Source organism: Bos indicus, chromosome 18, assembly GCF_029378745.1.
Source record: "Bos indicus isolate NIAB-ARS_2022 breed Sahiwal x Tharparkar chromosome 18, NIAB-ARS_B.indTharparkar_mat_pri_1.0, whole genome shotgun sequence".
In the NCBI taxonomy this organism is placed as follows: domain Eukaryota; kingdom Metazoa; phylum Chordata; class Mammalia; order Artiodactyla; family Bovidae; genus Bos; species Bos indicus.
In genome coordinates, this window is record NC_091777.1 from 167489 (window position 1) to 192715 (window position 25227).

Below are 25227 nucleotides of genomic sequence, written 5' to 3' on the forward strand. Positions count from 1 at the left end.
TCAGCTACGTGATGAGTGCATGATAGCCAGGTGATCAGTGCATGATCAGTCTCGTGATCAGTGTATGACCAGCCACATGATCAGTGCAGGATAGCCACATAATTAGCGCCTGATAGCCAGGTGACCAGTGGATGACCAGTCACAAGAACCGTGTATGATCAGTCATGTGATCAGTGCATGCGCTCTCACGTTATCAGTGCATGATAGCTACGTGATCAGTGCATGATCAGTCACGTGATCAGAGTATGATTCCCACGTGATCAGTGCATGCATAGTCAAGTGATCAGTGAATGATAGCCATGTAATCAATGCATGATCAGTCACGTGATGGGTGTATGATCAGCCACGTGAACAGTGCGTTCTCAGTCACGTGATCAGGGCGCACTGATCTGGGTGATTCCTGTCTGCTCATCTGCTTGACAATTGCCAGGTGAGTTGCGTGATTCCCACCTGCTCATCTGCTTGATAACTGCCAGCTGAGCTGCGTGATTCCTGCCTGCTCATCTGCTTGATAATTGCCAGCTGAGCTGTGTGATACCTGTCTGCTCATCTGCTTGATTATTGCCAGTTGAGCTCCGTGATTCCTGCCTGCTCATCTACTTGAAAATTGCCAGCTGAGCCGTGTGATTCCTGCCTTCTCAGCTGCTTGATTATTGCCAGCTGTGCCGCATGATTCGTCACAGCTGAAGTCCATGATTATTGCCTGCTGATTGCATGATTCGTGCCTTCTCAGCTCTTTGATTATTGCCTCCTGAGTCACATCATCAGTGCATGATAGCCACGTGATCAGCACATGATCAGTCACATGATCAGCACCAATCAGACATGTGATCATTGCATGCTCAGTCCCGTGATAAGTTCATTATCAGCAACGTGATTAGTGCATTATCGGCCACTTGAGCAGTGTATGATCAGCCACGTGATCAGTGCATGAGCAGTCACGTGATCAGTGTATGATCAGCCAAGTGATCAGTGCGTGATAGGCACGTGATCAGTGCATGATCAGTCACGTGATCAGTGCATGATCTGCCCTGTGATCAGTGTATGATCATCCACTTGATCAGTGAATGCACAGTCATGTGATCAATGCATGATAGTGACAAGATCTGTGCATGATCAGTCACTCGATCAGTCCATGGTCAGCCAGGTGATCAGTGAATGATAGCCACGTGATCAGTGCATGATCAGTCCTGTGATCACTGTATGATCAGCCACGTGAACAGTGCATGATAGCTACGTGATCAGTGCATGATCAGTCAAATGATCAGTGCATGATCAGCCACGTGATCAGTGCATGATAGCCACCCGATCAGTCCAGGATCCGTCACGTGATCAGTGCAAGATCTGCCACGTGATCAGAGTATGATATGCACGTGATCTGTGCATGCACAGTTACGTGATCAGTGCATTATAGCTATGTGATCAGTGCATGATCAGACACGGGATCAGTGCATGAGAGCCACGTGATCAGTGCATGATAACTTTTGTGAACAGTGTATGATCAGCCACTTGATAAGTGCATAGTAACCACGTGATCAGTGCATGATCAGTCACGTGATCAGTGCATACGCAGTCACGTGATCAGTGCATGATAGCTACGTGATCATTGCATGATCAGTCACATGTATAGTTCATGATCATCCACGTGATCAGTGAATGATAGCCACGTGATCAGTGCATGATAGCCACCTGATCAGTGCATGATCACTCACATGATCAGTGCAATATCTGTCACGTGATCAGTGTATGTTCATCCACGTGATCAGTGCATGCACAGTCAAGTGATCATTGCATGATAGCGACGTGATCATTGCATGATCAGTCACGGGATCAGTGCATGCGCAGTCACGTTATCACTGAATGATAGCCACGTGATCAGTGCATGATCAGTCCCGTGATCAGTGTATGACCAGCCACGTTATCAGTGCATGATAGGAAGGTGATCATTGCATGATCAGTCACGTGATTATTGCATGGTCAGCTACGTGATGAGTGCATGATAGCCAGGTGATCAGTGCATGATCAGTCTCGTGATCAGTGTATGACCAGCCACATGATCAGTGCAGGATAGCCACATAATTCGTGCCTGATAGCCAGGTGATCAGTGGATGACCAGTCCCTTGAACCATATATGATCAGTCATGTGATCAGTGCATGCGCTCTCACGTTATCAGTGCATGACAGCTACGTGATCAGTGCATGATCAGTCACGTGATCAGTGTATGATTCCCAAGTGATCAGTGCATGCATAGTCAAGTGATCAGTGAATGATAGCCATGTAATCAATGCATGATCAGTCACGTGCTGAGTGTATGATCAGCCACGTGAACAGTGCGTTCTCAGTCACGTGATCAGGGCGCACTGATCTGGGTGATTCCTGTCTGCTCATCTCCTTGACAATTGCCAGCTGAGGTGCGTGATTCCCACCTGCTCATCTGCTTGATAACTGCCAGCTGAGCTGCGTGATTCCTGCCTGCTCATCTGCTTGATAATTGCCAGCTGAGCTGTGTGATACCTGTCTGCTCATCTGCTTGATTATTGCCAGTTGAGCTCCGTGATTCCTGCCTGCTCATCTACTTGAAAATTGCCAGCTGAGCCGTGTGATTCCTGCCTTCTCAGCTGCTTGATTATTGCCAGCTGTGCCGCATGATTCGTCACAGCTGAAGTCCATGATTATTGCCTGCTGATTGCATGATTCGTGCCTTCTCAGCTCTTTGATTATTGCCTCCTGAGTCACATCATCAGTGCATGATAGCCACCTGATCAGTGTGTGATCAGTCACGTGATCAGTGCAAGGTCTGTCACGTGATCAGTGTATGATATCCACGTGATCAGTGCATGCGCACTCATGTGATCAGTGCATTGTAGCTTCGTGCTCAGTGCATGATCATTCACGTGTTCAGTGCGTGAGAGCCATGTGATCAGTGCATGATAGCCACGTGATCAGTGCATGATCAGTCACGTGATCAGTGCAAAATCTTTCCCGTCTAAGTGTATGATCATCCACATTATCAGTGCATGTAGAGTCAAGTGATCAGTGCATGATAGCGGCATGATCATTGCATGATCAGTCACGGGATATGTGCATGTGCAGTCACGTTATCAGTGAATGATAGCCACGTGATCAGTGCATGATCAGTCCCGTGAGCAGTGTATGACCAGCCACGTTATCAGTGCATGATAGGAAGGTGATCATTGCATGATCAGTCACGTGATCATTGCATGGTCAGCTACGTGATGAGTGCATGATAGCCAGGTGATCAGTGCATGATCAGTCTCGTGATCAGTGTATGACCAGCCACATGATCAGTGCAGGATAGCCACATAATTAGCGCCTGATAGGCAGGTGATCAGTGGATGACCAGTCACGTGAACCGTGTATGATCAGTCATGTGATCAGTGCATGCGCTCTCACGTTATCAGTGCATGACAGCTACATGATCAGTGCATGATCAGTCACGTGATCAGTGTATGATTCCCACGTGATCAGTGCATGCATAGTCAAGTGATCAGTGAATGATAGCCATGTAATCAATGCATGATCAGTCACGTGCTGAGTGTATGATCAGCCACGTGAACAGTGCATTCTCAGTCACGTGATCAGGGCGCACTGATCTGGGTGATTCCTGTCTGCTCATCTGCTTGACAATTGCCAGCTGAGTTGCGTGATTCCCACCTGCTCATCTGCTTGATAACTGCCAGCTGAGCTGCGTGATTCCTGCCTGCTCATCTGCTTGATAATTGCCAGCTGAGCTGTGTGATACCTGTCTGCTCATCTGCTTGATTATTGCCAGTTGAGCTCCGTGATTCCTGCCTGCTCATCTACTTGAAAATTTCCAGCTGAGCCGTGTGATTCCTGCCTTCTCAGCTGCTTGATTATTGCCAGCTGTGCCGCATGATTCGTCACAGCTGAAGTCCATGATTATTGCCTGCTGATTGCATGATTCGTGCCTTCTCAGCTCTTTGATTATTGCCTCCTGAGTCACATCATCAGTGCATGATAGCCACGTGATCAGCACATGATCAGTCACATGATCAGCGCCAATCAGACATGTGATCATTGCATGCTCAGTCCCGTGATAAGTTCATTATCAGCAACGTGATTAGTGCATTATCGGCCACTTGAGCAGTGTATGATCAGCCACGTGATCAGTGCATGAGCAGTCACGTGATCAGTGTATGATCAGCCAAGTGATCAGTGCGTGATAGGCACGTGATCAGTGCATGATCAGCCACGTGATCAGTGCATGATCTGCCCTGTGATCAGTGTATGATCATCCACTTGATCAGTGCATGCGCAGTCATGTGATCACTGCATGATAGTGACGTGATCTGTGCATGATCAGTCACTCGATCAGTCCATGGTCAGCCTCGTGATCAGTGAATGATAGCCACGTGATCAGTGCATGATCAGTCCTGTGTCACTGTTTGATCAGCCACGTGATCAGTGCATGAGACCACAGGATTAGTGCATGACAGGGACGTAATCATTGCATGATCAGTCACTTGATCAGTGCATGATCAGCTACGTGATCAGTGCATGATCAGTCAAATGAACTGTGCATGTTCAGCCACGTGATTTGTGCATGATAGCCACCTGATCAGTGCATGATCCGTCACGTGATCAGTGCAAGATCTGCCACGTGATCAGTGTATGATATCCACGTCATCAGTGCATGCGCAGTCACATGAACAGTGCATTATAGCTACGTGATCAGTGCAGGATCAGCCACGTGATCAGTGAATGGGAGCCATGTGATCAGTGCATGATCAGTTACCTGATCAGTGTATGATCAGCCACGTGATCAGGGCATAATAGCCATGTTATCAGTGCATGTTCAGTCACGTGATCCGTGCATACGCAGTCACGTGATCAGTGCATGATAGCTACGTGATCAGTGCATGATCAGTCAAAAGTTCAATGCATGATCAGCCTCGTGATCAGTGCATGACAGTCACGTGATCAGTGCATACAATTACGTGATCAGTGCATGCGCAGTCAAGCAATCAGTGCATGATAGCCACGTGATCAGTGCATGATAGCCAAGTGATCAGTGCATGATAGCCACCTGATCAGTGTGTGATCAGTCACGTGATCAGTGCAAGGTCTGTCACGTGATCAGTGTATGATATCCACGTGATCAGTGCATGCGCACTCATGTGATCAGTGCATTGTAGCTTCGTGCTCAGTGCATGATCATTCACGTGTTCAGTGCATGAGAGAAATGTGATCAGTGCATGATAGCCACGTGATCAGTGCATGATCAGTCACATGATCAGTGCAAAATCTATCCCGTCTAAGTGTATGATCATCCACATTATCAGTGCATGTAGAGTCAAGTGATCAGTGCATGATAGCGACGTGATCATTGCATGATCAGTCACGGGATATGTGCATGTGCAGTCACGTTATCAGTGAATGATAGCCACGTGATCAGCGCATGATCAGTCCCGTGAGCAGTGTATGACCAGCCACGTTATCAGTGCATGATAGGAAGGTGATCATTGCATGATCAGTCACGTGATCATTGCATGGTCAGCTACGTGATGAGTGCATGATAGCCAGGTGATCAGTGCATGATCAGTCTCGTGATCAGAGTATGACCAGCCACATGATCAGTGCAGGATAGCCACATAATTAGCGCCTGATAGCCAGGTGATCAGTGGATGACCAGTCACGTGAACCGTGTATGATCGGTCATGTGATCAGTGCATGCGCTCTCACGTTATCAGTGCATGACAGCTACGTGATCAGTGCATGATCAGTCACGTGCTGAGTGTATGATCAGCCATGTGAACAGTGCGTTCTCTGTCACGTGATCAGGGCGCACTGATCTGGGTGATTCCTGTCTGCTCATCTGCTTGACAATTGCCAGCTGAGGTGCGTGATTCCCACCTGCTCTTCTGCTTGATAACTGCCAGCTGAGCTGCGTGATTCCTGCCTGCTCATCTGCTTGATAATTGCCAGCTGAGCTGTGTGATACCTGTCTGCTCATCTGCTTTATTATTGCCAGTTGAGCTGCGTGATTCCTGCCTGCTCATCTACTTGAAAATTGCCAGCTGAGCCGTGTGATTCCTGCCTTCTCAGCTGCTTGATTATTGCCAGCTGTGCCACATGATTCGTCACAGCTGAAGTCCATGATTATTGCCTGCTGATTGCATGATTCTTGCCTTCTGAGCTCTTTGATTATTGCCTCCTGAGTCACATCATCAGTGCACGATAGCCACGTGATCATCACAGGATCAGTCACATGATCAGCGCCAAACAGACATGTGATCATTGCATGCTCAGTCCCGTGATAAGTTCATTATCAGCAACGTGATTAGTGCATTATCGGCCACTTGATCAGTGTATGATCAGCCACGTCTTCAGTGCATGAGCAGTCACGTGATCAGTGTATGATCAGCCAAGTGATCAGTGCATGATAGGCACGTGATCAGTGCATGATCAGTCACGTGATCAGTGCATGATCTGCCCTGTGATCAGTGTATGATCATCCACTTGATCAGTGCATGCGCAGTCATGTGATCACTGCATGATAGTGACGTGATCTGTGCATGATCAGTCACGCGATCAGTCCATGGTCAGCCGCGTGATCAGTGAATGATAGCCACGTGATCAGTGCATGATCAGTCCTGTGTCACTGTATGATCAGCCACGAATTCAGTGCATGAGACCACAGGATTAGTGCATGACAGGGACGTAATCATTGCATGATCAGTCACTTGATCAGTGCATGATCAGCTACGTGATCAGTGCATGATCAGTCACGTGATCAGTGCAAGATCTGCCACGTGATCAGTGTATGATATCCACATCATCAATGCATGGGCAGTCACATGAACAGTGCATTATAGCTACGTGATCAGTGCAGGATCAGCCACGTGATCAGTGCATGAGAGCCATGTGATCAGTGCATGATCAGTTACCTGATCAGTGTATGATCAGCCACGTGATCAGGGCATAATAGCCATGTTATCAGTGCATGTTCAGTCACGTGATCCGTGCATACGCAGTCACGTGATCAGTGCATGATAGCTACGTGATCAGTGCATGATCAGTCAAAAGTTCAATGCATGATCAGCCTCGTGATCAGTGCATAACAGTCATGTGATCAGTGCATACAGTTACGTGATCAGTGCATGCGCAGTCAAGTGATCAGTGCATGATTGCCACGTGATCAGTGCATGATAGCCAAGTGATCAGTGCATGATAGCCACCTGATCAGTGTGTGATCAGTCACGTGATCAGTGCAAGGTCTGTCACGTGATCAGTGTATGATATCCACGTGATTAGTGCATGCGCACTCATGTGATCAGTGCATTGTAGCTTCGTGCTCAGTGCATGATCATTCACGTGTTCAGTGCGTGAGAGCCATGTGATCAGTGCATGATAGCCACGTGATCAGTGCATGATCAGTCACATGATCAGTGCAAAATCTTTCCCATCTAAGTGTATGATCATCCACATTATCAGTGCATGTAGAGTCAAGTGATCAGTGCATGATAGCGACGTGATCATTGCATGATCAGTCACGGGATATGTGCATGTGCAGTCACGTTATCAGTGAATGATAGCCACGTGATCAGCGCATGATCAGTCCCGTGAGCAGTGTATGACCAGCCACGTTATCAGTGCATGATAGGAAGGTGATCATTGCATGATCAGTCACGTGATCATTGCATGGTCAGCTACGTGATGAGTGCATGATAGCCAGGTGATCAGTGCATGATCAGTCTCATGATCAGTGTATGACCAGCCACATGATCAGTGCAGGATAGCCACATAATTAGCGCCTGATAGCCAGGTGATCAGTGGATGACCAGTCACGAGAACCGTGTATGATCAGTCATGTGATCAGTGCATGCGCTCTCACGTTATCAGTGCATGATAGCTACGTGATCAGTGCATGATCAGTCACGTGATCAGAGTATGATTCCCACGTGATCAGTGCATGCATAGTCAAGTGATCAGTGAATGATAGCCATGTAATCAATGCATGATCAGTCACGTGATGGGTGTATGATCAGCCACGTGAACAGTGCGTTCTCAGTCACGTGATCAGGGCGCACTGATCTGGGTGATTCCTGTCTGCTCATCTGCTTGACAATTGCCAGGTGAGTTGCGTGATTCCCACCTGCTCATCTGCTTGATAACTGCCAGCTGAGCTGCGTGATTCCTGCCTGCTCATCTGCTTGATAATTGCCAGCTGAGCTGTGTGATACCTGTCTGCTCATCTGCTTGATTATTGCCAGTTGAGCTCCGTGATTCCTGCCTGCTCATCTACTTGAAAATTGCCAGCTGAGCCGTGTGATTCCTGCCTTCTCAGCTGCTTGATTATTGCCAGCTGTGCCGCATGATTCGTCACAGCTGATGTCCATGATTATTGCCTGCTGATTGCATGATTCGTGCCTTCTCAGCTCTTTGATTATTGCTTCCTGAGTCACATCATCACTGCATGATAGCCACGTGATCAGCACATGATCAGTCACATGATCAGCGCCAATCAGACATGTGATCATTGCATGCTCAGTCCCGTGATAAGTTCATTATCAGCAACGTGATTAGTGCATTATCGGCCACTTGAGCAGTGTATGATCAGCCACGTGATCAGTGCATGATCAGTCCTGTGATCACTGTATGATCAGCCACGTGAACAGTGCATGATAGCTAGGTGATCAGTGCATGATCAGTCAAATGATCAGTGCATTATAGCTATGTGATCAGTGCATGATAGCCACGTGATCAGTGCATGATAGCCACCTGATCAGTGCATGATCCGTCACGTGATCAGTGCAAGGTCTGCCACGTGATCAGAGTATGATATGCACGTGATCTGTGCATGCACAGTTACGTGATCAGTGCATTATAGCTATGTGATCAGTGCATGATCAGACACGGGATCAGTGCATGAGAGGCACGTGATCAGTGCATGATAACTTTTGTGAACAGTGTATGATCAGCCACTTGATAAGTGCATAGTAACCACGTGATCAGTGCATGATCAGTCACGTGATCAGTGCATACGCAGTCACGTGATCAGTGCATGATAGCTACGTGATCATTGCATGATCAGTCACATGTATAGTTCATGATCATCCACGTGATCAGTGAATGATAGCCACGTGATCAGTGCATGATAGCCACCTGATCAGTGCATGATCACTCACATGATCAGTGCAATATCTGTCACGTGATCAGTGTATGTTCATCCACGTGATCAGTGCATGCACAGTCAAGTGATCTTTGCATGATAGCGACGTGATCATTGCATGATCAGTCACGGGATCAGTGCATGCGCAGTCAGGTTATCAGTGAATGATAGCCACGTGATCAGTGCATGAGACCACGGGATTAGTGCATGATAGGGACGTAATCATTGCATGATCCGTCACGTGATCAGTGCATGATCAGCTACGTGATCAGTGCATGATAGCCCGGTGATCAGTGCATGATCAGTCTCGTGATCAGTGTATGATCAGTCAAATGAACAGTGCATGATCAGCCACGTGATCAGTGCATGATAGCCACCTGATCAGTGCATGATCACTCACATGATCAGTGCAATATCTGTCACGTGATCAGTGTATGTTCATCCACGTGATCAGTGCATGCACAGTCAAGTGATCATTGCATGATAGCGACGTGATCATTGCATGATCAGTCACGGGATCAGTGCATGCGCAGTCACGTTATCACTGAATGATAGCCACGTGATCAGTGCATGATCAGTCCCGTGATCAGTGTATGACCAGCCACGTTATCAGTGCATGATAGGAAGGTGATCATTGCATGATCAGTCACGTGATTATTGCATGGTCAGCTACGTGATGAGTGCATGATAGCCAGGTGATCAGTGCATGATCAGTCTCGTGATCAGTGTATGACCAGCCACATGATCAGTGCAGGATAGCCACATAATTCGTGCCTGATAGCCAGGTGATCAGTGGATGACCAGTCACGTGAACCATATATGATCAGTCATGTGATCAATGCATGCGCTCTCACGTTATCAGTGCATGACAGCTACGTGATCAGTGCATGATCAGTCATGTGATCAGTGTATGAATCCCACGTGATCAGTGCATGCATAGTCAAGTGATCAGTGAATGATAGCCATGTAATCAATGCATGATCAGTCACGTGATGGGTATATGATCAGCCACGTAAACAGTGCGTTCTCAGTCACGTGATCAGGGCGCACGGATCTGGGTGATTCCTGTCTGCTCATCTGCTTGACAATTGCCAGCTGAATTGCGTGATTCCCACCTGCTCTTCTGCTTGATAACTGCCAGCTGAGCTGCGTGATTCCTGCCTGCTCATCTGCTTGATAATTGCCAGCTGAGCTGTGTGATACCTGTCTGCTCATCTGCTTGATTATTGCCAGTTGAGCTGCGTGATTCCTGCCTGCTCATCTACTTCAAAATTGCCAGCTGAGCCGTGTGATTCCTGCCTTCTCAGCTGCTTGATTATTGCCAGCTGTGCCGCATGATTCGTCACAGCTGAAGTCCATGATTATTGCCTGCTGATTGCATGATTCTTGCCTTCTCAGCTCTTTGATTATTGCCTCCTGAGTCACATCATCAGTGCATGATAGCCACGTGATCATCACATGATCAGTCACATGATCAGCGCCAATCAGACATGTGATCATTGCATGCTCAGTCCCGTGATAAGTTCATTATCAGCAACGTGATTAGTGCATGATCGGCCACTTGATCAGTGTATGATCAGCCACGTCATCAGTGCATGAGCAGTCACGTGATCAGTGTATGATCAGCCAAGTGATCAGTGCATGCGCAGTCTTGTGATCACTGCATGATAGTGACGTGATCTGTGCATGATCAGTCACGCGATCAGTCCATGGTCAGCCGCGTGATCAGTGAATGATAGCCACGTGATCAGTGCATGATCAGTCCTGTGTCACCGTATGATCAGCCACGTGATCAGTGCCTGAGACCACAGGATTAGTGCATGACAGGGACGTAATCATTGCATGATCAGTCACTTGATCAGTGCATGATCAGCTACGTGATCAGTGCATGATCAGTCAAATGAACAGTGCATGGTCAGCCACGTGATTTGTGCATGATAGCCACCTGATCAGTGCATGATCCGTCACGTGATCAGTGCAAGATCTGCCACGTGATCAGTGTATGATATCCATGTCATCAGTGCATGCGCAGTCACATGAACAGTGCATTAGAGCTACGTGATCAGTGCAGGATCAGCCACGTGATCAGTGCATGAGAGCCATGTGATCAGTGCATGATCAGTTACCTGATCAGTGTATGATCAGCCACGTGATCAGGGCATAATAGCCATGTTATCAGTGCATGTTCAGTCACGTGATCCGTGCATACGCAGTCATGTGATCAGTGCATGATAGCTACGTGATCAGTGCATGATCAGTCAAAAGTTCAATGCATGATCAGCCTCGTGATCAGTGCATGACCGTCACGTGATCAGTGCATACAGTTACGTGATCAGTGCATGCCCAGTCAAGGGATCAGTGCATGATAGCCACGTGATCAGTGCATGATAGCCAAGTGATCAGTGCATGATAGCCACCTGATCAGTGTGTGATCAGTCACGTGATCAGTGCAAGTTCTCTCACGTGATCAGTGTATGATATCCACGTCATCAGTGCATGCGCACTCATGTGATCAGTGCATTGTAGCTTCGTGCTCAGTGCATGATCATTCACGTGTTCAGTGCGTGAGAGCCATGTGATCAGTGCATGATAGCCACGTGATCAGTGCATGATCAGTCACATGATCAGTGCAAAATCTTACCCGTCTAAGTGTATGATCATCCACATTATCAGTGCATGTAGAGTCAAGTGATCAGTGCATGATAGCGACGTGATCATTGCATGATCAGTCACGGGATATGTGCATGTGCAGTCACGTTATCAGTGAATGATAGCCACGTGATCAGCGCATGATCAGTCCCGTGAGCAGTGTATGACCAGCCACGTTATCAGTGCATGATAGGAAGGTGATCATTGCATGATCAGTCACGTGATCATTGCATGGTCAGCTGCGTGATGAGTGCATGATAGCCAGGTGATCAGTGCATGATCAGTCTCGTGATCAGAGTATGACCAGCCACATGATCAGTGCAGGATAGCCACATAATTAGCGCCTGATAGCCAGGTGATCAGTGGATGACCAGTCACATGAACCGTGTATGATCAGTCATGTGATCAGTGCATGCGCTCTCACGTTATCAGTGCATGACAGCTACGTGATCAGTGCATGATCAGTCACGTGATCAGTGTATGATTCCCACGTGATCAGTGCATGCATAGTCAAGTGATCAGTGAATGATAGCCATGTAATCAATGCATGATCAGTCACGTGCTGAGTATATGATCAGCCACGTGAGCAGTGCGTTCTCAGTCACGTGATCAGGGCGCACTGATCTGGGTGATTCCTGTCTGCTCATCTGCTTGACAATTGCCAGCTGAGTTGCGTGATTCCCACCTGCTCATCTGCTTGATAACTGCCAGCTGAGCTGCGTGATTCCTGCCTGCTCATCTGCTTGATAATTGCCAGCTGAGCTGTGTGATACCTGTCTGCTCATCTGCTTGATTATTGCCAGTTGAGCTCCGTGATTCCTGCCTGCTCATCTACTTGAAAATTGCCAGCTGAGCCGTGTGATTCCTGCCTTCTCAGCTGCTTGATTATTGCCAGCTGTGCCACATGATTCGTCACAGCTGAAGTCCATGATTATTGCCTGCTGATTGCATGATTCGTGCCTTCTCAGCTCTTTGATTATTGCCTCCTGAGTCACATCATCAGTGCATGATAGCCACGTGATCAGCACATGATCAGTCACATGATCAGCACCAACCAGACATGTGATCATTGCATGCTCAGTCCCGTGATAAGTTCATTATCAGCAACGTGATTAGTGCATTATCGGCCACTTGAGCAGTGTATGATCAGCCACGTGATCAGTGCATGAGCAGTCACGTGATCAGTGTATGATCAGCCAAGTGATCAGTGCGTGATAGGCACGTGATCAGTGCATGATCAGTCACGTGATCAGTGCATGATCTGCCCTGTGATCAGTGTATGATCATCCACTTGATCAGTGAATGCACAGTCATGTGATCAATGCATGATAGTGACAAGATCTGTGCATGATCAGTCACTCGATCAGTCCATGGTCAGCCAGGTGATCAGTGAATGATAGCCACGTGATCAGTGCATGATCAGTCCTGTGATCACTGTATGATCAGCCACGTGAACAGTGCATGATAGCTACGTGATCAGTGCATGATCAGTCAAATGATCAGTGCATGATCAGCCACGTGATCAGTGCATGATAGCCACCCGATCAGTTCAGGATCCGTCACGTGATCAGTGCAAGATCTGCCACGTGATCAGAGTATGATATGCACGTGATCTGTGCATGCACAGTTACGTGATCAGTGCATTATAGCTATGTGATCAGTGCATGATCAGACACGGGATCAGTGCATGAGAGCCACGTGATCAGTGCATGATAACTTTTGTGAACAGTGTATGATCAGCCACTTGATAAGTGCATAGTAACCACGTGATCAGTGCATGATCAGTCACGTGATCAGTGCATACGCAGTCACGTGATCAGTGCATGATAGCTACGTGATCATTGCATGATCAGTCACATGTATAGTTCATGATCATCCACGTGATCAGTGAATGATAGCCACGTGATCAGTGCATGATAGCCACCTGATCAGTGCATGATCACTCACATGATCAGTGCAATATCTGTCACGTGATCAGTGTATGTTCATCCACGGGATCAGTGCATGCCCAGTCAAGTGATCATTGCATGATAGCGACGTGATCATTGCATGATCAGTCACGGGATCAGTGCATGTGCAGTCACGTTATCACTGAATGATAGCCACGTGATCAGTGCATGATCAGTCCCGTGATCAGTGTATGACCAGCCACGTTATCAGTGCATGATAGGAAGGTGATCATTGCATGATCAGTCACGTGATTATTGCATGGTCAGCTACGTGATGAGTGCATGATAGCCAGGTGATCAGTGCATGATCAGTCTCGTGATCAGTGTATGACCAGCCACATGATCAGTGCAGGATAGCCACATAATTCGTGCCTGATAGCCAGGTGATCAGTGGATGACCAGTCCCGTGAACCATATATGATCAGTCATGTGATCAGTGCATGCGCTCTCACGTTATCAGTGCATGACAGCTACGTGATCAGTGCATGATCAGTCACGTGATCAGTGTATGATTCCCAAGTGATCAGTGCATGCATAGTCAAGTGATCAGTGAATGATAGCCATGTAATCAATGCATGATCAGTCACGTGCTGAGTGTATGATCAGCCACGTGAACAGTGCGTTCTCAGTCACGTGATCAGGGCGCACTGATCTGGGTGATTCCTGTCTGCTCATCTCCTTGACAATTGCCAGCTGAGGTGCGTGATTCCCACCTGCTCATCTGCTTGATAACTGCCAGCTGAGCTGCGTGATTCCTGCCTGCTCATCTGCTTGATAATTGCCAGCTGAGCTGTGTGATACCTGTCTGCTCATCTGCTTGATTATTGCCAGTTGAGCTCCGTGATTCCTGCCTGCTCATCTACTTGAAAATTTCCAGCTGAGCCGTGTGATTCCGGCCTTTTCAGCTGCTTGATTATTGCCAGCTGTGCCGCATGATTCGTCACAGCTGAAGTCCATGATTATTGCCTGCTGATTGCATGATTCGTGCCTTCTCAGCTCTTTGATTATTGCCTCCTGAGTCACATCATCAGTGCATGATAGCCACGTGATCAGCACATGATCAGTCACATGATCAGCACCAATCAGACATGTGATCATTGCATGCTCAGTCCCGTGATAAGTGCATTATCAGCAACGTGATTAGTGCATTATCGGCCACTTGAGCAGTGTATGATCAGCCACGTGATCAGTGCATGAGCAGTCACGTGATCAGTGTATGATCAGCCAAGTGATCAGTGCGTGATAGGCACGTGATCAGTGCATGATCAGTCACGTGATCAGTGCATGATCTGCCCTGTGATCAGTGTATGATCATCCACTTGATCAGTGAATGCACAGTCATGTGATCAATGCATGATAGTGACAAGATCTGTGCATGATCAGTCACTCGATCAGTCCATGGTCAGCCTCGGGATCAGTGAATGATAGCCACGTGATCAGTGCATGATCAGTCCTGTGATCACTGTATGATCAGCCACGTGAACAGTGCATGATAGCTACGTGATCAGTGCATGATCAGTCAAATGATCAGTGCATGATCAGCCACGTGATCAGTGCATGATCCGTCACGTGATCAGTGCAAGATCTGCCACGTGATCAGTGTATGATATCCACGTCATCAGTGCATGCGCAGTCACATGAACAGTGCATTATAGCTACGTGATCAGTGCAGGATCAGCAACGTGATCAGTGCATGAGAGCCATGTGATCAGTGCATGATCAGTTACCTGATCAGTGTATGATCAGCCACGTGATCAGGGCATAATAGCCATGTTATCAGTGCATGTTCAGTCACGTGATCCGTGCATACGCAGTCACGTGATCAGTGCATGATAGCTACGTGATCAGTGCATGATCAGTCAAAAGTTCAATGCATGATCAGCCTCGTGATCAGTGCATGACAGTCACGTGATCAGTGCATACAGTTACGTGATCAGTGCATGCGCAGTCAAGTGATCAGTGCATGATAGCCACGTGATCAGTGCATGATAGCCAAGTGATCAGTGCATGATAGCCACCTGATCAGTGTGTGATCAGTCACGTGATCAGTGCAAGGTCTGTCACGTGATCAGTGTATGATATCCACGTGATCAGTGCATGCGCACTCATGTGATCAGTGCATTGTAGCTTCGTGCTCAGTGCATGATCATTCACGTGTTCAGTGCGTGAGAGCCATGTGATCAGTGCATGATAGCCACGTGATCAGTGCATGATCAGTCACATGATCAGTGCAAAATCTTTCCCGTCTAAGTGTATGATCATCCACATTATCAGTGCATGTAGAGTCAAGTGATCAGTGCATGATAGCGGCATGATCATTGCATGATCAGTCACGGGATATGTGCATGTGCAGTCACGTTATCAGTGAATGATAGCCACGTGATCAGCGCATGATCAGTCCCGTGAGCAGTGTATGACCAGCCACGTTATCAGTGCATGATAGGAAGGTGATCATTGCATGATCAGTCACGTGATCATTGCATGGTCAGCTACGTGATGAGTGCATGATAGCCAGGTGATCAGTGCATGATCAGTCTCGTGATCAGTGTATGACCAGCCACATGATCAGTGCAGGATAGCCACATAATTAGCGCCTGATAGCCAGGTGATCAGTGGATGACCAGTCACGTGAACCGTGTATGATCAGTCATGTGATCAGTGCATGCGCTCTCACGTTATCAGTGCATGACAGCTACATGATCAGTGCATGATCAGTCACGTGATCAGTGTATGATTCCCACGTGATCAGTGCATGCATAGTCAAGTGATCAGTGAATGATAGCCATGTAATCAATGCATGATCAGTCACGTGCTGAGTGTATGATCAGCCACGTGAACAGTGCATTCTCAGTCACGTGATCAGGGCGCACTGATCTGGGTGATTCCTGTCTGCTCATCTGCTTGACAATTGCCAGCTGAGTTGCGTGATTCCCACCTGCTCATCTGCTTGATAACTGCCAGCTGAGCTGCGTGATTCCTGCCTGCTCATCTGCTTGATAATTGCCAGCTGAGCTGTGTGATACCTGTCTGCTCATCTGCTTGATTATTGCCAGTTGAGCTGCGTGATTCCTGCCTACTCATCTACTTGAAAATTGCCAGCTGAGCCGTGTGATTCCTGCCTTCTCAGCTGCTTGATTATTGCCAGCTGTGCCGCATGATTCGTCACAGCTGAAGTCCATGATTATTGCCTGCTGATTGCATGATTCGTGCCTTCTCAGCTCTTTGATTATTGCCTCCTGAGTCACATCATCAGTGCATGATAGCCACGTGATCAGCACATGATCAGTCACATGATCAGCACCAATCAGACATGTGATCATTGCATGCTCAGTCCCGTGATAAGTTCATTATCAGCAACGTGATTAGTGCATTATCGGCCACTTGAGCAGTGTATGATCAGCCACGTGATCAGTGCATGAGCAGTCACGTGATCAGTGTATGATCAGCCAAGTGATCAGTGCGTGATAGGCACGTGATCAGTGCATGATCAGTCACGTGATCAGTGCATGATCTGCCCTGTGATCAGTGTATGATCATCCACTTGATCAGTGAATGCACAGTCATGTGATCAATGCATGATAGTGACAAGATCTGTGCATGATCAGTCACTCGATCAGTCCATGGTCAGCCTCGGGATCAGTGAATGATAGCCACGTGATCAGTGCATGATCAGTCCTGTGATCACTGTATGATCAGCCACGTGAACAGTGCATGATAGCTACGTGATCAGTGCATGATCAGTCAAATGATCAGTGCATGATCAGCCACGTGATCAGTGCATGATAGCCACCCGATCAGTTCAGGATCCGTCACGTGACAAGTGCAAGATCTGCCACGTGATCAGAGTATGATATGCACGTGATCTGTGCATGCACAGTTACGTGATCAGTGCATTATAGCTATGTGATCAGTGCATGATCAGACACGGGATCAGTGCATGAGAGCCACGTGATCAGTGCATGATAACTTTTGTGAACAGTGTATGATCAGCCACTTGATAAGTGCATAGTAACCACGTGATCAGTGCATGATCAGTCACGTGATCAGTGCATACGCAGTCACGTGATCAGTGCATGATAGCTACGTGATCATTGCATGATCAGTCACATGTATAGTTCATGATCATCCACGTGATCAGTGAATGATAGCCACGTGACCAGTGCATGATAGCCACCTGATCAGTGCATGATCACTCACATGATCAGTGCAATATCTGTCACGTGATCAGTGTATGACCAGCCACATGATCAGTGCAGGATAGCCACATAATTCGTGCCTGATAGCCAGGTGATCAGTGGATGACCAGTCCCGTGAACCATATATGATCAGTCATGTGATCAGTGCATGCGCTCTCACGTTATCAGTGCATGACAGCTACGTGATCAGTGCATGATCAGTCACGTGATCAGTGTATGATTCCCAAGTGATCAGTGCATGCATAGTCAAGTGATCAGTGAATGATAGCCATGTAATCAATGCATGATCAGTCACGTGCTGAGTGTATGATCAGCCACGTGAACAGTGCGTTCTCAGTCACGTGATCAGGGCGCACTGATCTGGGTGATTCCTGTCTGCTCATCTCCTTGACAATTGCCAGCTGAGGTGCGTGATTCCCACCTGCTCATCTGCTTGATAACTGCCAGCTGAGCTGCGTGATTCCTGCCTGCTCATCTGCTTGATAATTGCCAGCTGAGCTGTGTGATACCTGTCTGCTCATCTGCTTGATTATTGCCAGTTGAGCTCCGTGATTCCTGCCTGCTCATCTACTTGAAAATTGCCAGCTGAGCCGTGTGATTCCGGCCTTCTCAGCTGCTTGATTATTGCCAGCTGTGCCGCATGATTCGTCACAGCTGAAGTCCATGATTATTGCCTGCTGATTGCATGATTCGTGCCTTCTCAGCTCTTTGATTATTGCCTCCTGAGTCACATCATCAGTGCATGATAGCCACGTGATCAGCACATGATCAGTCACATGATCAGCACCAATCAGACATGTGATCATTGCATGCTCAGTCCCGTGATAAGGTCATTATCAGCAACGTGATTAGTGCATTATCGGCCACTTGAGCAGTGTATGATCAGCCACGTGATCAGTGCATGAGCAGTCACGTGATCAGTGTATGATCAGCCAAGTGATCAGTGCGTGATAGGCACGTGATCAGTGCATGATCAGTCACGTGATCAGTGCATGATCTGCCCTGTGATCAGTGTATGATCATCCACTTGATCAGTGAATGCACAGTCATGTGATCAATGCATGATAGTGACAAGATCTGTGCATGATCAGTCACTCGATCAGTCCATGGTCAGCCTCGGGATCAGTGAATGATAGCCACGTGATCAGTGCATGATCAGTCCTGTGATCACTGTATGATCAGCCACGTGAACAGTGCATGATAGCTACGTGATCAGTGCATGATCAGTCAAATGATCAGTGCATGATCAGCCACGTGATCAGTGCATGATCCGTCACGTGATCAGTGCAAGATCTGCCACGTGATCAGTGTATGATATCCACGTCATCAGTGCATGCGCAGTCACATGAACAGTGCATTATAGCTACGTGATCAGTGCAGGATCAGCAACGTGATCAGTGCATGAGAGCCATGTGATCAGTGCATGATCAGTTACCTGGTCAGTGTATGATCAGCCACGTGATCAGGGCATAATAGCCATGTTATCAGTGCATGTTCAGTCACGTGATCCGTGCATACGCAGTCACGTGATCAGTGCATGATAGCTACGTGATCAGTGCATGATCAGTCAAAAGTTCAATGCATGATCAGCCTCGTGATCAGTGCATGACAGTCACGTGATCAGTGCATACAGTTACGTGATCAGTGCATGCGCAGTCAAGTGATCAGTGCATGATAGCCACGTGATCAGTGCATGATAGCCAAGTGATCAGTGCATGATAGCCACCTGATCAGTGTGTGATCAGTCACGTGATCAGTGCAAGGTCTGTCACGTGATCAGTGTATGATATCCACGTGATCAGTGCATGCGCACTCATGTGATCAGTGCATTGTAGCTTCGTGCTCAGTGCATGATCATTCACGTGTTCAGTGCGTGAGAGCCATGTGATCAGTGCATGATAGCCACGTGATCAGTGCATGATCAGTCACATGATCAGTGCAAAATCTTTCCCGTCTAAGTGTATGATCATCCACATTATCAGTGCATGTAGAGTCAAGTGATCAGTGCATGATAGCGGCATGATCATTGCATGATCAGTCACGGGATATGTGCATGTGCAGTCACGTTATCAGTGAATGATAGCCACGTGATCAGCGCATGATCAGTCCCGTGAGCAGTGTATGACCAGCCACGTTATCAGTGCATGATAGGAAGGTGATCATTGCATGATCAGTCACGTGATCATTGCATGGTCAGCTACGTGATGAGTGCATGATAGCCAGGTGATCAGTGCATGATCAGTCTCGTGATCAGTGTATGACCAGCCACATGATCAGTGCAGGATAGCCACATAATTAGCGCCTGATAGCCAGGTGATCAGTGGATGACCAGTCACGTGAACCGTGTATGATCAGTCATGTGATCAGTGCATGCGCTCTCACGTTATCAGTGCATGACAGCTACATGATCAGTGCATGATCAGTCACGTGATCAGTGTATGATTCCCACGTGATCAGTGCATGCATAGTCAAGTGATCAGTGAATGATAGCCATGTAATCAATGCATGATCAGTCACGTGCTGAGTGTATGATCAGCCACGTGAACAGTGCATTCTCAGTCACGTGATCAGGGCGCACTGATCTGGGTGATTCCTGTCTGCTCATCTGCTTGACAATTGCCAGCTGAGTTGCGTGATTCCCACCTGCTCATCTGCTTGATAACTGCCAGCTGAGCTGCGTGATTCCTGCCTGCTCATCTGCTTGATAATTGCCAGCTGAGCTGTGTGATACCTGTCTGCTCATCTGCTTGATTATTGCCAGTTGAGCTGCGTGATTCCTGCCTGCTCATCTACTTGAAAATTGCCAGCTGAGCCGTGTGATTCCTGCCTTCTCAGCTGCTTGATTATTGCCTGCTGATTGCATGATTCGTGCCTTCTCAGCTCTTTGATTATTGCCTCCTGAGTCACATCATCAGTGCATGATAGCCACGTGATCAGCACATGATCAGTCACATGATCAGCGCCAATCAGACATGTGATCATTGCATGCTCAGTCCCGTGATAAGTTCATTATCAGCAACGTGATTAGTGCATTATCGGCCACTTGAGCAGTGTATGATCAGCCACGTGATCAGTGCATGAGCAGTCACGTGATCAGTGTATGATCAGCCAAGTGATCAGTGCGTGATAGGCACGTGATCAGTGCATGATCAGTCACGTGATCAGTGCATGATCTGCCCTGTGATCAGTGTATGATCATCCACTTGATCAGTGCATGCGCAGTCATGTGATCACTGCATGATAGTGACGTGATCTGTGCATGATCAGTCACTCGATCAGTCCATGGTCAGCCACGTGATCAGTGAATGATAGCCACGTGATCAGTGCATGATCAGTCCTGTGTCACTGTTTGATCAGCCACGTGATCAGTGCATGAGACCACAGGATTAGTGCATGACAGGGACGTAATCATTGCATGATCAGTCACTTGATCAGTGCATGATCAGCTACGTGATCAGTGCATGATCAGTCAAATGAACTGTGCATGTTCAGCCACGTGATTTGTGCATGATAGCCACCTGATCAGTGCATGATCCGTCACGTGATCAGTGCAAGATCTGCCACGTGATCAGTGTATGATATCCACGTCATCAGTGCATGCGCAGTCACATGAACAGTGCATTATAGCTACGTGATCAGTGCAGGATCAGCCACGTGATCAGTGAATGGGAGCCATGTGATCAGTGCATGATCAGTTACCTGATCAGTGTATGATCAGCCACCTGATCAGGGCATAATAGCCATGTTATCAGTGCATGTTCAGTCACGTGATCCGTGCATACGCAGTCACGTGATCAGTGCATGATAGCTACGTGATCAGTGCATGATCAGTCAAAAGTTCAATGCATGATCAGCCTCGTGATCAGTGCATGACAGTCACGTGATCAGTGCATACAATTACGTGATCAGTGCATGCGCAGTCAAGCAATCAGTGCATGATAGCCACGTGATCAGTGCATGATAGCCAAGTGATCAGTGCATGATAGCCACCTGATCAGTGTGTGATCAGTCACGTGATCAGTGCAAGGTCTGTCACGTGATCAGTGTATGATATCCACGTGATCAGTGCATGCGCACTCATGTGATCAGTGCATTGTAGCTTCGTGCTCAGTGCATGATCATTCACGTGTTCAGTGCATGAGAGAAATGTGATCAGTGCATGATAGCCACGTGATCAGTGCATGATCAGTCACATGATCAGTGCAAAATCTTTCCCGTCTAAGTGTATGATCATCCACATTATCAGTGCATGTAGAGTCAAGTGATCAGTGCATGATAGCGACGTGATCATTGCATGATCAGTCACGGGATATGTGCATGTGCAGTCACGTTATCAGTGAATGATAGCCACGTGATCAGCGCATGATCAGTCCCGTGAGCAGTGTATGACCAGCCACGTTATCAGTGCATGATAGGAAGGTGATCATTGCATGATCAGTCACGTGATCATTGCATGGTCAGCTACGTGATGAGTGCATGATAGCCAGGTGATCAGTGCATGATCAGTCTCGTGATCAGAGTATGACCAGCCACATGATCAGTGCAGGATAGCCACATAATTAGCGCCTGATAGCCAGGTGATCAGTGGATGACCAGTCACGTGAACCGTGTATGATCGGTCATGTGATCAGTGCATGCGCTCTCACGTTATCAGTGCATGACAGCTACGTGATCAGTGCATGATCAGTCACGTGCTGAGTGTATGATCAGCCATGTGAACAGTGCGTTCTCTGTCACGTGATCAGGGCGCACTGATCTGGGTGATTCCTGTCTGCTCATCTGCTTGACAATTGCCAGCTGAGGTGCGTGATTCCCACCTGCTCTTCTGCTTGATAACTGCCAGCTGAGCTGCGTGATTCCTGCCTGCTCATCTGCTTGATAATTGCCAGCTGAGCTGTGTGATACCTGTCTGCTCATCTGCTTTATTATTGCCAGTTGAGCTGCGTGATTCCTGCCTGCTCATCTACTTGAAAATTGCCAGCTGAGCCGTGTGATTCCTGCCTTCTCAGCTGCTTGATTATTGCCAGCTGTGCCACATGATTCGTCACAGCTGAAGTCCATGATTATTGCCTGCTGATTGCATGATTCTTGCCTTCTGAGCTCTTTGATTATTGCCTCCTGAGTCACATCATCAGTGCACGATAGCCACGTGATCATCACAGGATCAGTCACATGATCAGCGTCAAACAGACATGTGATCATTGCATGCTCAGTCCCGTGATAAGTTCATTATCAGCAACGTGATTAGTGCATGATCGGCCACTTGATCAGTGTATGATCAGCCACGTCTTCAGTGCATGAGCAGTCACGTGATCAGTGTATGATCAGCCAAGTGATCAGTGCATGATAGGCACGTGATCAGTGCATGATCAGTCACGTGATCAGTGCATGATCTGCCCTGTGATCAGTGTATGATCATCCACTTGATCAGTGCATGCGCAGTCATGTGATCACTGCATGATAGTGACGTGATCTGTGCATGATCAGTCACGCGATCAGTCCATGGTCAGCCGCGTGATCAGTGAATGATAGCCACGTGATCAGTGCATGATCAGTCCTGTGTCACTGTATGATCAGCCACGAATTCAGTGCATGAGACCACAGGATTAGTGCATGACAGGGACGTAATCATTGCATGATCAGTCACTTGATCAGTGCATGATCAGCTACGTGATCAGTGCATAATCAGTCACGTGATCAGTGCAAGATCTGCCACGTGATCAGTGTATGATATCCACATCATCAATGCATGGGCAGTCACATGAACAGTGCATTATAGCTACGTGATCAGTGCAGGATCAGCCACGTGATCAGTGCATGAGAGCCATGTGATCAGTGCATGATCAGTTACCTGATCAGTGTATGATCAGCCACGTGATCAGGGCATAATAGCCATGTTATCAGTGCATGTTCAGTCACGTGATCCGTGCATACGCAGTCACGTGATCAGTGCATGATAGCTACGTGATCAGTGCATGATCAGTCAAAAGTTCAATGCATGATCAGCCTCGTGATCAGTGCATAACAGTCATGTGATCAGTGCATACAGTTACGTGATCAGTGCATGTGCAGTCAAGCGATCAGTGCATGATAGCCACGTGATCAGTGCATGATAGCCAAGTGATCAGTGCATGATAGCCACCTGATCAGTGTGTGATCAGTCACGTGATCAGTGCAAGGTCTGTCACGTGATCAGTGTATGATATCCACGTGATTAGTGCATGCGCACTCATGTGATCAGTGCATTGTAGCTTCGTGCTCAGTGCATGATCATTCACGTGTTCAGTGCGTGAGAGCCATGTGATCAGTGCATGATAGCCACGTGATCAGTGCATGATCAGTCACATGATCAGTGCAAAATCTTTCCCATCTAAGTGTATGATCATCCACATTATCAGTGCATGTAGAGTCAAGTGATCAGTGCATGATAGCGACGTGATCATTGCATGATCAGTCACGGGATATGTGCATGTGCAGTCACGTTATCAGTGAATGATAGCCACGTGATCAGCGCATGATCAGTCCCGTGAGCAGTGTATGACCAGCCACGTTATCAGTGCATGATAGGAAGGTGATCATTGCATGATCAGTCACGTGATCATTGCATGGTCAGCTACGTGATGAGTGCATGATAGCCAGGTGATCAGTGCATGATCAGTCTCATGATCAGTGTATGACCAGCCACATGATCAGTGCAGGATAGCCACATAATTAGCGCCTGATAGCCAGGTGATCAGTGGATGACCAGTCACGGGAACCGTGTATGATCAGTCATGTGATCACTGCATGCGCTCTCACGTTATCAGTGCATGATAGCTACGTGATCAGTGCATGATCAGTCACGTGATCAGAGTATGATTCCCACGTGATCAGTGCATGCATAGTCAAGTGATCAGTGAATGATAGCCATGTAATCAATGCATGATCAGTCACGTTATGGGTGTATGATCAGCCACGTGAACAGTGCGTTCTGAGTCACGTGATCAGGGCGCACTGATCTGGGTGATTCCTGTCTGCTCATCTGCTTGACAATTGCCAGCTGAGTTGCGTGATTCCCACCTGCTCATCTGCTTGATAACTGCCAGCTGAGCTGCGTGATTCCTGCCTGCTCATCTGCTTGATAATTGCCAGCTGAGCTGTGTGATACCTGTCTGCTCATCTGCTTGATTATTGCCAGTTGAGCTCCGTGATTCCTGCCTGCTCATCTACTTGAAAATTGCCAGCTGAGCCGTGTGATTCCTGCCTTCTCAGCTGCTTGATTATTGCCAGCTGTGCCGC